This window comes from Carassius auratus, chromosome 41 (assembly GCF_003368295.1).
Source record: "Carassius auratus strain Wakin chromosome 41, ASM336829v1, whole genome shotgun sequence".
Classification (NCBI taxonomy): Eukaryota; Metazoa; Chordata; class Actinopteri; order Cypriniformes; family Cyprinidae; genus Carassius; species Carassius auratus.
Window position 1 is genome coordinate 16657620 of NC_039283.1, and position 15170 is coordinate 16672789.

A 15170-nucleotide genomic window follows, 5' to 3' on the forward strand; every position below is an offset into this window, starting at 1 on the left:
ATGGCTGGCTGCTGGGGTTCCCGTGACCTCTGTGACCTGACCGTCTGGCTCTGTGGGAGTTCCCGTGACCTCTGCGACCTGACAGTCTGGCTCTAGCAACCTGTGTGGCTGGAGAGAAAGAGGTTCTCGCACTTGAGCAAAGTCTTTTAGCTGTTTGAAGTTCAGAAAAGGGTCAAAGTGTTCTAGCAGGTCTTTGTCGATGAGCAATGTATGAGTGTTCATTGGTGGGACATACATGGGATGTATTAGGCTCATCGGAACGATTGACAGGTGAATGGAAACAACCTGTTCAAACTGGATGTCATCCTGTCTGTACACCTGTACATTCAGTTCATAAGTTTGAGGTGTAAGAGTTCGATCTTGTCTCTTAGCTTCAAATTGGAGTCTTTTGAAAAGGTGAAATGAGATCAGGTTTGATCCTGTGTCGATCAGGTCTTTCCTGTTGACTCCTTTTCGGCCCACCCCCTTTTTGACAAGGCTGCCCAGGAATGTTGGCATGAGGGCGGGTGTGACGATCGGTGGGTGGTGAGGACCGGTCTTGTGTAGCTCGCTGCGAAGGCAGGTAGTCAAAACAGCATTTTCTGGTACCTTATGTTTGTGGTACCTGGTGTGAGGACCTGTGCTGTCTCGTTCAGGGTGTGCAGCTGTTGACTGTGGAGCTTGGGTGTTGTTGTCACTTTGTGCTGTAACAGTTAGCTCTGTGGTCTGTAGATGACGGGCAGTGTTCTGGGTGCTTGGCTCATCTTCCTTGTGAGTTTTCATGTGAAGAAGCACTTTCAGCACCCTCAGGATCTCTGTTGTCTCAGACGTGGCTGCACTGTGTTGCCCTCTGCTGGCTTGGAACGGTATTGACTCTCTGTAAAAATGTCTGTGACTGTGGTGTTGTAGGGCGCCATCTAGGGTTAACTCCAAGCAGTGCTCAGAGACAGAGACTTTGGGGTTTTTTACAGTCTCTTCACCAATAGTCTTTTGCTTGGTGCAAGCTTTGTGGGCTAAGTTCCGTAACTCTTGTGTAGTCCTGTTACGGGGACATGCTGGGACTCTGAGATGAAAACTCCAACTGGCATGTAGGTTTAGGAGGAACAGAGTTTTTAAGTTGAAATCCTGTTCCATACCTGGTTCGTTGCATGCTCCGAAGTAGGTGTTTCGTAGCTGACTACAGAAAGTCTGTGGGTTTTCAAATCGGCCCTGTTTGAGGTCCATAGCAATAAGGAGCCCATGGTCTGAGTTTGGATCAGAGAATTCAAGAATCAAAGTCTGTAGCAGTTGCTGGTAGTACGCTTTGACAGTCTCTGGTTGACGATCCAGAAAGCAATGCACATCACGGCTGGACGTGATTTTTAACAGGTACAATGTGTTCACATCTGTCACGTTGGCGACAGTTTGCAAATGAAAGTCAATGGCTTGTAAAGAAGCATGAACGTCATGTCCTCCTGCAGGATCTGGATTGAATGTAGAGATGCTTCTGGCTAGCTTGTGAAGTTCTCTGTGAGCAGTGCAGGATTTAGTGACATGCGTTCTCTGGAAGGGTTCTCTTCCCTCCGTTGTTGACAGGTGTTCTTGTAAGCTGGCTGGTGATTTCTTGAGCCGTGAGCTTACACCCCCTTTTTCAGCTCTGGGTTGGAGTGGCGGGCCAGGAGAAGCTTTGTGGTGTGCGTTTCTCCGATGCAGCCACTCTGTAATCTGTGAGATTGTCTCAGTTCTGTGTGAACAGTGTCAAGTTCATCTTGGAGCTTGTCTCTCTGCAGAGTAAGCTTGTTGAATTTAGCTCGGGCCGCTTGCAAGTGTGTTTTGCAGGCCCAGGTTTTATAGTCTCTTTCTTTCAGTTCAGTCTCTGCTCTTTTTAGGAGAGCGCCACCTTGCTGGAGTTTTTTGTTGAGGTCTTTTCGGGCTTCTCTCTCCAGTTGTTCTCTTTGATCTGTGTCAAGGCGAAGATCTTGCAGGGCATTGTGAAGTCTTTCAACTCCTTTCTGTAGCTCTGGATCTGTATCGTCCTCTTTCTCGCGCTGGTCCTGGGTCTCGAGTAGGAGCTGATCAAGATGACTCTGGGTTGGGGCCTGGTCCTTCCAGGCCTCCTCCGCGATGTTGCTCCGTTCACTGAGCCGTGCCTGGGCGACGAGAATGTGAACTAGGCTTCTGAAGATCCTGGCGAGTTCTCTGTAGTAGTCGCTTTGGTTTGGATCGTGTGCCATCAGTTCATCTAGCTCGGTGTCTAGTTGCTCTGGGTGCTGCAGGTTACTGGCGTCCTTGGGCAGGAAGGGGGTCGTCACTGCTTTCAACCATGTCGAGAGGTGGCCCCCGTGGACTGCTGGACTGGATGACTGGAACATCCTGATTCTCTGTCGGTGAGAGAAGCACAGCACACACACACACAAAAAGACCAATGCAAGTTCATTCTACATTTAACGAGCTATATTCATACGGGCTGTGCCGTTTATGAGAATTTTGGGGCTAACTGATGCAAACAGTCAGACAGTTAAGTAGCCAATTAACTTGGGTCAACGAAGGACCTGAAATGGAGATTTGACAGGCAGTAGCCTAGCGGGTCGTGTGATGACACCGGCTGCTGGTTGTTCTACGATTTAACTTCGTTGGTGGCTCGCAGGTTACTGTCTCTATGTGAAATGAAAGAAACAAAATCACAACAGAACAGAGGGTAGAAAAAGATCAAAGTGAAACAACACTTGAAATGAGATAAAACAATAGAAACACAATGTGTTAGTGAGAATAAGGAGGCCTAAGCCTGCTGCTAGGTTTTAAGATAGGGCCAACAGGTGAGTGGGCTATCTGGGTAGGAAACCTAGAAATATGGTGTGGCTTAAAGAAACAAAAAGGGTCAAACACTTAAAATATATCCGGGGGAATATCTAATATTCTGTGGCTTATAATAAGTGGATGGGGTTTATCACATTGGGTTCACCTGGGTGAATTGAAGTCATTCAGGTGGGAACCAGTGGCTTGGTCAACCTCTCCGGTGCTCCCCAAACACTCAACCGCAGTGTCCCCGGTCCTCCGTTACTCTGGTGTGGTGCCGTCTCGAACGGCTTGTGACTTTTAGCACAACCTTTGGAGTGCCAAAATTGCTGAGGAACCGAGTTTCACTCGCAGCCAGTATCGGTAACACCGGTCGGGCAGCCTTGCTCACTGGAAACCTGAGATGACTGTCCAATCACCGAGGGAGTTCTACAATCAAATACACAAAGGATAAACAAAGGAAACTTAAAGTTAATTAAGGTTTGGTTTGTTTAACATCAATTGAGTAACTATATATGTAGAGAGGAAAGGTAACAGCTTTACCTAATAATAATAAAACAAAACAAAGGAATTATGATAATAATGGTAATTATCAAAATAACCTAAGTCAAAAGAGAGAAGCAAAATAATAAACATCAAATTAAAAGACAGGAATGAAACAAGAGAGAAGGAGTAGCTGGTTTTCACCACAAGGGGGGGGGAGTACTGCTTCTCTGTCTTTAACCTGCTGAGCAGAAAACTTAATTAAAATTAAAAATTCTAAACTGGTTTAAATCAAAATTTAAAATAAGCATGTAAGAATTAAAAGGAAAATCTGAATAATATCCTATAATAACCCATGATAGCTTGTAAGTTATCATTAATAATTAGGAAATTAATCAAACAGGGTGAGATTAATCAAGGAGGGTAGAAGTGGACATGCAATTCAAACAGAATGGAAAAGACAGAGGTCTGTTAGTCGATTTAACAGGAGACTGCCACTAGATGGCTTACCTTCTAAGTGGGTCAAACCGTAGTTGACCTGACACATCTAGATTTCCACTATTAACAATTACATTTTAATTCAAATCATGTTTGAAACAAACTCAAAGTAAATGTAAACAGTCAAAGGCAGGGAACATTCTTTTGTTTCCCTGTAATAATATTCGCACGAGCAAAGCTGTAAATGCAAATACTTAGCGAGAATTTAGACATCTAATTCAAATACATCACAGGGGATTATAAATTAGCAATCAGAGCGCATTATCTGAAATGGCCACAGGATGGCAGCTTTGCACTCATGCAAGCTGGAATCAGAAAGCAGGGCGTACCCTGAAAATTCTAACCCACATGTTCTCTCTGGTGTTTAGATAGAGAAATTACAATTTCAATATTACTTACAAATTATCTGATCGTTGGTCAGGCTGATTTTCTGCATCAAAAATCACAAGTAACAAACCAAAGGTTTTAATCTCTGAGGTGCTATATTAACATAGGTTGAAGGAAGGATCCGTTCACTTCCGAAACATAACTGTAATAAAAACAGGAATTTTCCAACTGTTGACTCCAATAAACATTTATCAAAATAGCACTTATGATTTAAATGTTTTAGGTTTAAAAATCGGGTAGCTAAGCCAATTTTAGACCAGGAGTTTTTATTGTTTATTTTTTTTAATATTATGTGGTTTACCACGAATTCAATAACGATATTTAATAAGCAAGGCCTTTTCCACTGAATCAGAGGAACATCGCTCATGTTCAGATTTACATGTTGCAACTAATAAAAGATTTCTTTATCTTTTAATTATTCATATTAAAATGTTTTCACTGTAAAAAGATTTTGGTCTTTCTTAACAGGATACTTTTAACATTATACTGCAGTTTACTTTCATTAAAAATAACAGTGACTGTACTGTTAAGTTTCTACAAATATCTAGCGCGCTGACTGACCAGCTTTTTGCCTCAGTCAGTTGAGTGAGTTCGCGTCTTGCGACTTATCTCACAAGTAACGTTACATAATTTCATAGCGCACGTGCAGAAATTATTAAAAACCATATACACAGATTGATTGCTCACAAAACGAAGTTTGAAATGCCCACGTTCCTCCACCATCATGTAACAACATTGAGTCTTACAGAGTAATTAACTCAAATGATATATAGGGAATTTGAATAATTAATCAGGAATATGATTAATTTATATCTCAGATGACAGTTACATTAAATTTGATTGATTATGAAAAATAGCTCAATTGCCTATACCAATAAATAATCACAGGGCACTGTAATTTACTCATTAATATGTCAATATTCCATTCTCCATATCAATTGTTGTGATATGCCTTACTGTAAATTAATGCAAATCAAACAGTGGTTTGACCAGCAAACCAAATTGACTATCAATTTCCAATAAAGTTATCACTTATTATAATTCAACATTACATTACATTACAACATTACATACAACAAAACATTATCCTATCCTTATGATAAATTTAGTTTCTAAATTTAGAGCTTGTAGCTATAGATCAGACATCTCAGTGACTCGTAATGTAAGTGGGGAGGAGTCCAAGCCAATCGTCAGTATATGGGTTTTTAATAATTAAACTAGTAATACATCAAACTACAAATCACACAGAGTAAATATGCGTACGACAATACAAACAGTAAGCTTTATACAAGACATAACGGAATCCAAATAAGAGATAGAGAGAGAGAGAGAGAGAGAGAGAAAATAGAATGAGATCACATAAGGAGCTCAGGTATGGAAATCATAGTCAGTAACTTTTGGAAGCCAACAACGATCAGATCACAGCAACAATTTAAAGCAGCATTTAAATCTCCATAGAGAAACTGATACTTGCAAAGTGTCCAATGTGCGTGAGCTGGACATCGGGGCGCGCTGGATCTTTTGAAACCGGCGTGCGCGTGCTGGAGACCGGCGCACGCTGGAGCACGTGGTCTTTTGTTCTGTCCTCGCGCGGTATTTGAAAGGTTCAACAAACAATGTTCCAGAATTGGTCTTCCTTGCGTGGAGAGGCGAATAGTTGAATAAACTTAGTAAACAAAAGAAAAGAAAAGAACGAAAACGAAAGCTTCCAAAGGAGCCATTAAAATGGCTTTTTCTCTCAGCCCCTGTGCTGAGGGGGCTTGTGCTTTGAGCGCGGCCTAAGGCCGTGCGGAAGCAACGTTGGTCGATGCAGGAGGGAAGGGAGTCAGCGTAAGAAGAGAAAGAGCAGACCTTGTTCGGTCGTTCTTATGGCTTGAAATGGTTCACGCCCCTTTTTCGAGGGAACATCCAATGAATGTCCGCGATCTGCAGCGGGAAAAAGTTCCTTTGTCTCTGTGGAAAAAACCCCCTGGTGATCTAGGGCGTGTCAGATTTCCTCAGGGATATTTCTAGCAAGTTTGTAATTCAGATTACATACATTTTTCATTACTTTGCTCTAGATAAATGGGTCTGTCACAGCATGACGATTACACAGATACTAAACATAATATATATAGATGATCAAAACATGAAGTTACATTCAAATGCAGAATTACACATATTTAAAGATTTGCTTAACACATGATAACACTGCAGATAGTCCCAATTTATATGGGAAACATCTAAATGTACCAAAAGGGAATACGTAATACATTTATAAAACATAAAAACAAAAAGGTAATGAATTCATTCCATAGAATGCATTGGGGAGAAGATTTGGCTTCTCTCCTGTCCTGTTGTCCAGGGAGGTCGTAAGGTTTTACGACCTGCAGGGGTGGGGGTTGCAGAAGCATGGCTCTCTTTGAGAAAGTTAAAGTGAGGAGAGACATTTCCTAAAGTATAAGCTAGCAACTTATACTCTTCACATAACAAGGATTAACCATTTTATGCAATCCATACACATATTTAAAATACATATTATTAATAAAATTATGAAAGTAAGGAACTTCTAAGAAAGGTTTCCTTCGTCTTCAGGAATTTGGTTGGGGGTTTTCATTTCTCCTTTGAGGCTTGCACGGTTATCGTAAATTAATTTAAGTCCAGCCAGGCTGGCGCCAGGCCAGGCAATTAGTGCAAAATGGGTTTCATTTTTTATGCCTGAATTTAACCCATGAATCGATGATCTGCATATCTGTTACACAGTCAGTGTACTGTTTGAGTGCGTACATTACTCCGGGATATTGGTTTGTTTGAACTCAGAGGGAGTGTCAGACACATTAAAAAAGTGAACAGCTTAAGTCATTTGTGGATTAATGCGTATTGGAGACGCGAACCATTTAAAATGATTCAGTTCGATTTGATGAACTGAATGATTCGTTCGCGAACCGGATATCCAGCTGCTTTGTTTTGAACTCTCACACAGACACGGAAGAGAAGACAATGCTGAATAATAATAAACGGAGCAATTCCAATAGGGTCCTCGCACTGCAGTGCTCGGGCCCTAATAAAGTCGTCGTTTTTGTTATTTTTGGACTAAAATGTATTTTCGATGCTTCAGAATATTCTAACGGACCCTCTGATGTCACATGGACTACTTTGATGATGTTTTTCTTTCCTTTCTGGACATGGACAGTAGACCGTACACACAGCTTCAATGGAGGGACTGAGAGCTCTCGGACTAAATCTAAAATATCTTAAACTGTGTTCAGAAGATAAACAGAGGTCTTACATGTTTGGAACAGCATAATGGTGAATTATTAATGACATGATTTTCATTTTTGGGTGAACAAACCATTTAATAATTATAATTAAAACCTGGTAATCATGTTTAAATGCATAGACATTTTAACTGAATTTAGGACTGGTGTTGGTGCTTTGTTGATCATTCAGTGTTTCTGTTAAAAAAAAAAAAAAAACAACCAATAATACTGATACGATAACTGATTTGCTCAGTAGATGAGCGCCAGCCAAATGAGATTCCGCTTGCGCATTAGTTCCGCCCAGTACTAAGGATTTATACAGGAAAATACAACAAAGAATATTGTTTAACGCGTACATGTAGCACATCAATTCTGCATTTATGTAAGACTCTCTCTTGCTTGCTCGCACTCTCTCTCTCTCACTTTGCGCAAGTGAAAGAAAGCAAGGGCGACTCATGCGCCTCCACACTAGAGCTCATGTTATGTCAAACACAGGTGCACTGCACGCTAGTATCGGTGTATCTATACTTAAAGAAATTAGTATTGGTACCGTTCAGATATTTTAGTATCGATATTTTGATAAATATCAATATTTTTGACAACACTAAGAGCCACCAACGTCAAGTAGGCATGAGCTTTAATTATTTTATGTAATTGGTATATTTTAGGAGCCTATTTGATGATGGTTAAGTGTTAAAAACAGTGGTGAATGGTACTATATTTATATTGTCATTGATATTGTTATCACAATTAATACCAGAAAATATTGAAAAACAGTTTTAGGTTCATGTCGCCCATCCCTGCTGCTCACACATGAAGAAAGACTGCTCAAAAGTGAGTGAATTCAGACACAGCTGTATACAGTATTGTACTTGGGTTAGATGTTACACACATATTAAATGTCCTGTCAAAATATCAGTTGTAGAGAAATGTTATAATTTTAATCAATAAATCATAATAAACATTTCCCTTTCTTGCAGGCTTAACATTGGACATTTTTTTGCAGGCTTGTATCCATCCTTAAGACATGATGTTACTTTTGCTATGCACCTTTGCTATATAAACTGTTGTATTCTTTTTGTTAAGAGGGATTCTCTGTGATTAGAATGAGGTCCTCCCAGCTGTGATTAAAGCATATTCAAAGGCATTGTATGGAAAGAAGAGATCTAGAGACAGTAGAGATCTTAGTCCCAAGTGATCAAAAGGGATAGTACCAGGAATAGTAATTCATTAGGTCTACCAGTAGAGGCTTTGGGGATAATGCTGTGTTCCAGGCAGGTTTTTGAGTGCGTAAATCACAACTTCAAACCACTAATGACTTTGTAGCATTCCAGGCAAGTCACGCCAAACTGCCTGAGCACAAGGAATTGTAGCTAGATTATTAAATTTATTGCAACGTTTTATTGTCCTAAAGTATATTTCTCACCGCGTACCACTTGCATAAACACTGCATCAGTAGGAAATATTATTCGTAGGGGCTGCCATTGTTGTTTTGCGGGCTATGTGACGTCAGAACTCGGAGTACATCGATCTAGTCCGAGTTCACGGGTGGGAAGTCACGGGTTTGACTGCTGTTCCAGTGCACTTTCACGGGTATAAGTTTGGAAAAACAAGGGTTACGGGTTGCCTGGAATGCGGCATAAGTCACCAGAGATGAGACCCCAGGTAAACTTAAGTCAGGTGAGTAGGGGAATTTCTACCACACAGTGAAAATGTATTGTTTAAATACTTATTAAATCACATGTTCATTATTGGATTAAAACAAAAGATAAGAAAATAAGGAAAAAAAAATATTTGTATGAAAGAAGTAAAATGATTAACAACAGAATGGAAAATCATAACGACAGAAATGTGATTGTGAAAACTCAAGCACCTACCTGGTGCTGTCTCAGTTGAGAGAGATGTAAGCTTAGAGCCACACATGCAGCAGTATTTTGCCTTTTCTGAAGACACATGATTGCATTGAGGGCACTTCATTCTGAAATGATGCCTGCAAAGAGCATGAGAATAAGGAAAGGGAATTTACATATTGTTCCATAACACGCAAACGGTCACATGATTACTAAGAACTCCATATTGCTTTCAGTTTCCATTTGCTTATAAATCAATGTCTGCAGAACACAGCATTATCTGTTACTGACCCTGTCAATAAACAGCAAAGAGGCAACACTTCATCTGTTTAGGACAGACTGTAATAAATGAGGTCCAATAGTCTCAGGGCAGTAGTTTAAATGCTTCTATTCTGCCCTTTGGATTTAATTTAATGGACAAAATAAATAAATAAATGTTAAAATAATTTATGCCATATGCAATTGACACCCTGATGTCAGAAATTGATTGAGATTATTATCATTACTACATTTATTTTATTGTGTTTTTTTTATGTTACTGTTGTTGATGCAGTTTAATAAAAGCAAAGACTTTTTTACTGTTACAGTAATCATGCAGTAATCCTTGAGCATACCAACACTCCCAAACATGGTGAAAAGTGCACCTTTTGTGACTTCCGTAGAAATGTGAGAGTAAGGATATAGAACATGGAAATTAAGCATTAAACTAAATTAAACAACAAATGAACACAAACACACAAACAAATCCATGTGTGAACTAAGAGATCACATAAAAGTGTATATGAACTGGTACTTTTTGTTGGCAGATCAGTGGCCGGTTGCATAAAAGGTTTAGACTATTCTTAAAAATTAGTAATCATTTTTTTTTCTCCTTTCATAACTCGATCATAACTTTTTTAAGTATAAAGCATAGCTGGGTCTAACTTGAATCCGAAAAATAAGACTTCTTGGGTAACTGCTAGCTGGTCAAACTAGACACAGTTTATACAACTGGCCTCAGATTCTCTTACATGTTGCCAATTCCAGGATGTCTTTAAATAAAAAGTATAGGAAGCACAATCCAACTTCAAAAATGAAACTATACGAGGTCTGAATTGTCCAACCTATTTAACACACGAAACTTCTCATCTCACATCTATCGACTTCCTAGCGCCATGATCTGTACAAAACAAGGCAATGTTTTAACATTAAAATCGCACATCAAACAGTTGTTACCCGAATCAAATCGCAAAATGCAACAAACCAGCTACGCTTTTTTCTCCTCAAACAAGTTTACTTGAAACAAGAGTCTGTGAGAGTGTTTATTTGCCTGTAGATAATCAGACGCATTCAGAAGAGCTTACAATTACATCGCTTTCTGGCGGAACACCTGCAGAAGATAAAAGCGATGTGTTTCTTACCCAGTGAAGGAGCGCTTTCACAGATCAAGCACACATTGACACAGCTCAGATGCTCAGGCCAGTTCTTCACAAGCACTGAAGTTGATGAGGAAGGGTTGGGCACTTATTACAACTACTTTCGTTTTGAGGAAAAAAAGGGAGCGTGTATATTAAATCAATGACATTATCGGTATTAATTGTAAAATAATAAAGAAAGCAAGCATTGGTGAAACATCAGCTGAGTATCTCAATGAAATGACAGCTAAAATAATTAGTTTTTTTCAACAACAACAAAAAGTCTAACTGTAGTGATGTGAATGAATCACTTTCGTTCACTTGCATGAAAGCTTCTCGATCTGATATGGGATGTGGTGATGTCCGGTTCGCGAACGAATCGTTCAATTTAACCGATTCTTCTTAGTGAACCGGTTGAACCAGTTAACCAAATCGAACTGAATCGTTTTAAACGGTTCGCATCTCTATTACACATTAATCCACAAATGACTTAAGCTGTTAACTTTTTTAACGTGACTGACACTCCCTCTGAGTTCAAACAAACCAATATCCCGGAGTAATTCATTTACTGACTAAACTGCTGTGAAGAGAGAACTGAAGATGAACACCGAGCCGTCGAGACAGATCACGACTCGTTCACGGATAGGATAATGGGCCAATCCGGCGAAACGTAAATTTACTTAATTACAAATAAACGTAATGGATTATACATAAGTGGAGTATAGTTTTTTTTTTTTTTTTTTTATTGCAGAACTAACACATAATTACAAGCTCAGGGAAGTGAAGCAAGGTTGTATCTATTACAATGAATAAGCAAAGAAACATATATATATATATATATATATATATATATATATATATATATATATATATATATCTTGGATTTGCATACAGCACATTATGTAATTATACATACAGAAAAGAAAAGCATAACAACCTTAAGTCATATCTTTGAATAAATCATCATAATGCATCAAAAAACTTGCACTTTTTTGTTATTTATAAGTCTAAGGGATGAAATAAAAAAATGAAGGTCAGCAAGAAAAAGAGGGAAACTCAAAGGAGACTTAAGCCATTTTTGCTTGTGAATTAAGAATTTTGCATACAAGATAAAGAAATTAACAACATGTTCAAGGGACATCAGCTTTGGGTTTTCATAAAAAAAGATAATCTCTTTGAGAATGAAAGTGTGGGTCACATTTGTAGGGCCAAAAAAAAAAGCATTTAATTCAGCCCAAAATCTATTGGTTACATTACACTCACAAAATAAATGGGTGATAGTTTCCTCCACAAAACCACAAAAAGAGCAAGTCTCATCAATATCAGAATATTTAGAGATGGATAAATTAACAGGATAGATTTTATGAAGGATCTTATAATGAATTTCCTTAACTTTGTTGGATACACAAAATTTACTAGGCAAAAGCCAGGCCTTTCTCCAAATTATGTTTGTTACAAGGGATCCCCAATAGAATTTACCCCTTGGAGAAATCTTTCTCTTCATTTGAAAAACTGTGCGAATATATCTATTGTTGCATTGTTTATCTAAAAAATGTATCTCGCCCAGGCGTAAAGCCGGATAAACACTAATACCTTTACTGAAGTTAAGGTGATTTTTAATTAATTGAATTAAGCCTGCTGGGGTAGCTTTTATCAATGTATTATATTCCTTTGGTGGAACTGGAAAGTTATGGAGATTCAAGAATTGCTTATAGGTTAGAATATGACCAGAATCATCAAAGACAGATAGAATGAAATTAAAATTATTGTTAAACCATCTAGGGAAAAAGAGAGATTTATTTCTAATGATTATATCCGCATTATTCCAAAGGAGAACTTTGTGGGGGGAAAAGCTATGGACAAAACACAATTTCCATGAGAGAAGGCATTGCTGATGAAAATTAGATAAGGAGATGGGAAACTTGCTAGGTAAAAAGTTGCACTTTAATAGGAAAGACAGGCCACCGATTTTGTTAAAGATATTATTAGGAATAAAAAACCATAACGACACTGGATTCACAAGGCACCTTTTCAGACAGTTTACTTGAAAGGTGTTTATAGTATCAGCAAAATCCAAAAAGTCAAGGCCACCTTCACCTCTGGAATTAGAGAGTACTTCTCTTTTCAATTTGTGAGGCCTATTTTTCCAAATGAAATCTAAAAGTATTTTGTTAATTTCCCTTATAGCTTTATCATTGATAAACAAAGAGAGAGCAGGGTATACAAAGTGAGAAAGCCCTTCCACCTTAGATAAGAGGACTCTACCGTATAAAGAAAGATCTCTCTGAAGACAGATGTTAAAGACGTTTTTAGTTTTTGTCATTTTATCAGAAAAGTTTAAAATATGTCTGGTAACTGGATTTTTAGTGATATGGATACCTAGATATTTTACACAGTTTTTAACTGGGATCCCTTCCAATGATGTCTCATCTTTATCATGAATTGAGATAATTTAGATAAGTTTTAGACCAGAAGCACATGAAAATTGATCCACCAATTCCAGAACATTAGGTAACTGTTTTTTATCCTCCAAAAATAATGTGGTGTCGTCAGCTAACTGAGCAATTTTAAACTCACGATCAAATATAGAAATTCCTGTCAAACTATCATTTTGGTTATTCCTTAGACAAAGTAGTTCAGTAGTTCACGATGGATGTCAAACCTTTTGGACGTATCAAAATTAACGATCACTGAGCTGTTAATATCTCTATAAAACATGGATACAGTATTAATAAATGAATTACCAAATCCAAATAACTCTATAAACAAATTTGTGTTCTATGGAATCGAAAGCTTTTTGAAAGTCAAGAAAAAGTATTAGACCATCTGAATGAATTAAGTTAGAGTAATCCAGCACATCTAATACTAACCTTATATTATTAGATATGTGACGGCCTTTCATGAATCCAGACTGAGATTCTGAAATAATGTTATTTAGACCAGTACTTAATCTTTTAGCATAAACAGAGGCTAAAATCTTATAATCTAATGTTAACAAAGTAGTAGGTCGCCAATTGTCGATTAATAATGGGTCCTTGCTTGACTTGGGTATGAGAGATATAACTCCCTGTTTCATTGTAGAGGTCATGTCTCCCTGACTGATGCATTCCTTATACATATAAAATAAAGGCAATTTTATAAACTCCCAAAAGTGAAGATAGAATTCTAATGAAAGCCCGTCAATACCAGGGGATTTACCTTTTTTCATTGAGTGCAGAGCTTGATTAATTTCATCTACTGACAAATCAGCGTCACAAATTTGACTAAACTCATTATCAATAACTGTAATATGGTGTTTGATTGTATCAATTAATTTTTCACAGCTGTCATAGTTAAATTTTGAGTTTTAAAGATTGCTAAAAAAAGAGGTAACAAATTCTGATATTTTTGGGGGGTCTTTAGAGGTAACTCCATCGATGTTAAGTGCTGAAAGAGCTTTCCTCTGTCCGTTTCTTTTTTTCAGGGCAAAAAAATAGCTAGAATTATTTTCCCCCTCCTCAAGCCATTTTGCCTGAGATCTAATATATGCCCCTTTGGCCAACTCTAAGTAAGCTCTGTCGAATTCCAGATTTTTTTTTATTTTTATTCCATATCTTCTTCTTCTGTAATCTTATCTTTAGCCAGTAATGCATTAAGTCTATTAACCAACTCTGCATCAGTTTTATGTTTAATATCTTTAAGTTCCTTGCTTCTTAAATATATCTAGCTTTATATTTAAAGAACTCCCAATTTTTTTATATAATCTCTGGTTGATCCGGTAAATAATTATTTGGTAAGATTGATGATACTATTATTAATATTTTTGTCTTGTAACAATTTATTATTAAGTTTCCAATAACCCCTCATTCTTGGGTTATCATTGATGTCGCTTAATTTTATTGCAACTAATTTATGATCTGATAAGGGGGCTGTGACATGAGAAGCATCTTTTACATATTTAAGGATAGAAGATGAAATTAGAAAAAAATCAATCCTAGACCTGAGAGATAAACTTCTATTGGACCAGGTACAATCTTTTGTATAAGGATTAAAGAACCGCCATGCATCAGTAAGAGAGAGATCGGAGCACAGGGAAAAAATTAGAGTTGTTCCGATTCCGATACTAGTATCGGAAATATCTCCGATACCACAACAAATTCTGGCATCGGCATCGGCGAGTACATGAACCCATATACCGATCCGATACCATTTTCTTAAAAAAGACCTAGTTATGACCGCAAGCTTTGCCTAACCGCTGCACGGTTCTTCTTCGCTGCTCAAAATGCATTGAAAACACAGGAAGTTGTGCTGTGTTGCCACAAGCAACCCCTGTTTAGAGCAGCGAAGAAGAAATGAAAACGCGTTAGCAGCCCTTATCTATATATGACTGGATCACTCATCACATTCTAAACTGCCAAAAGACAGTGAAGCCGCTTCTATATTATAGATCAGTGATTAGCAGTATGTCTCTGTAGTACCGGTAGTTACAGACTCTCGAGTATATTCAGTACCGGCAGCTGCGTTCAGTCGCTTCCGTGCAAGTCAAAGCGCAGGGCTCCAGACAGTAGCCGAATATATACTAGTGT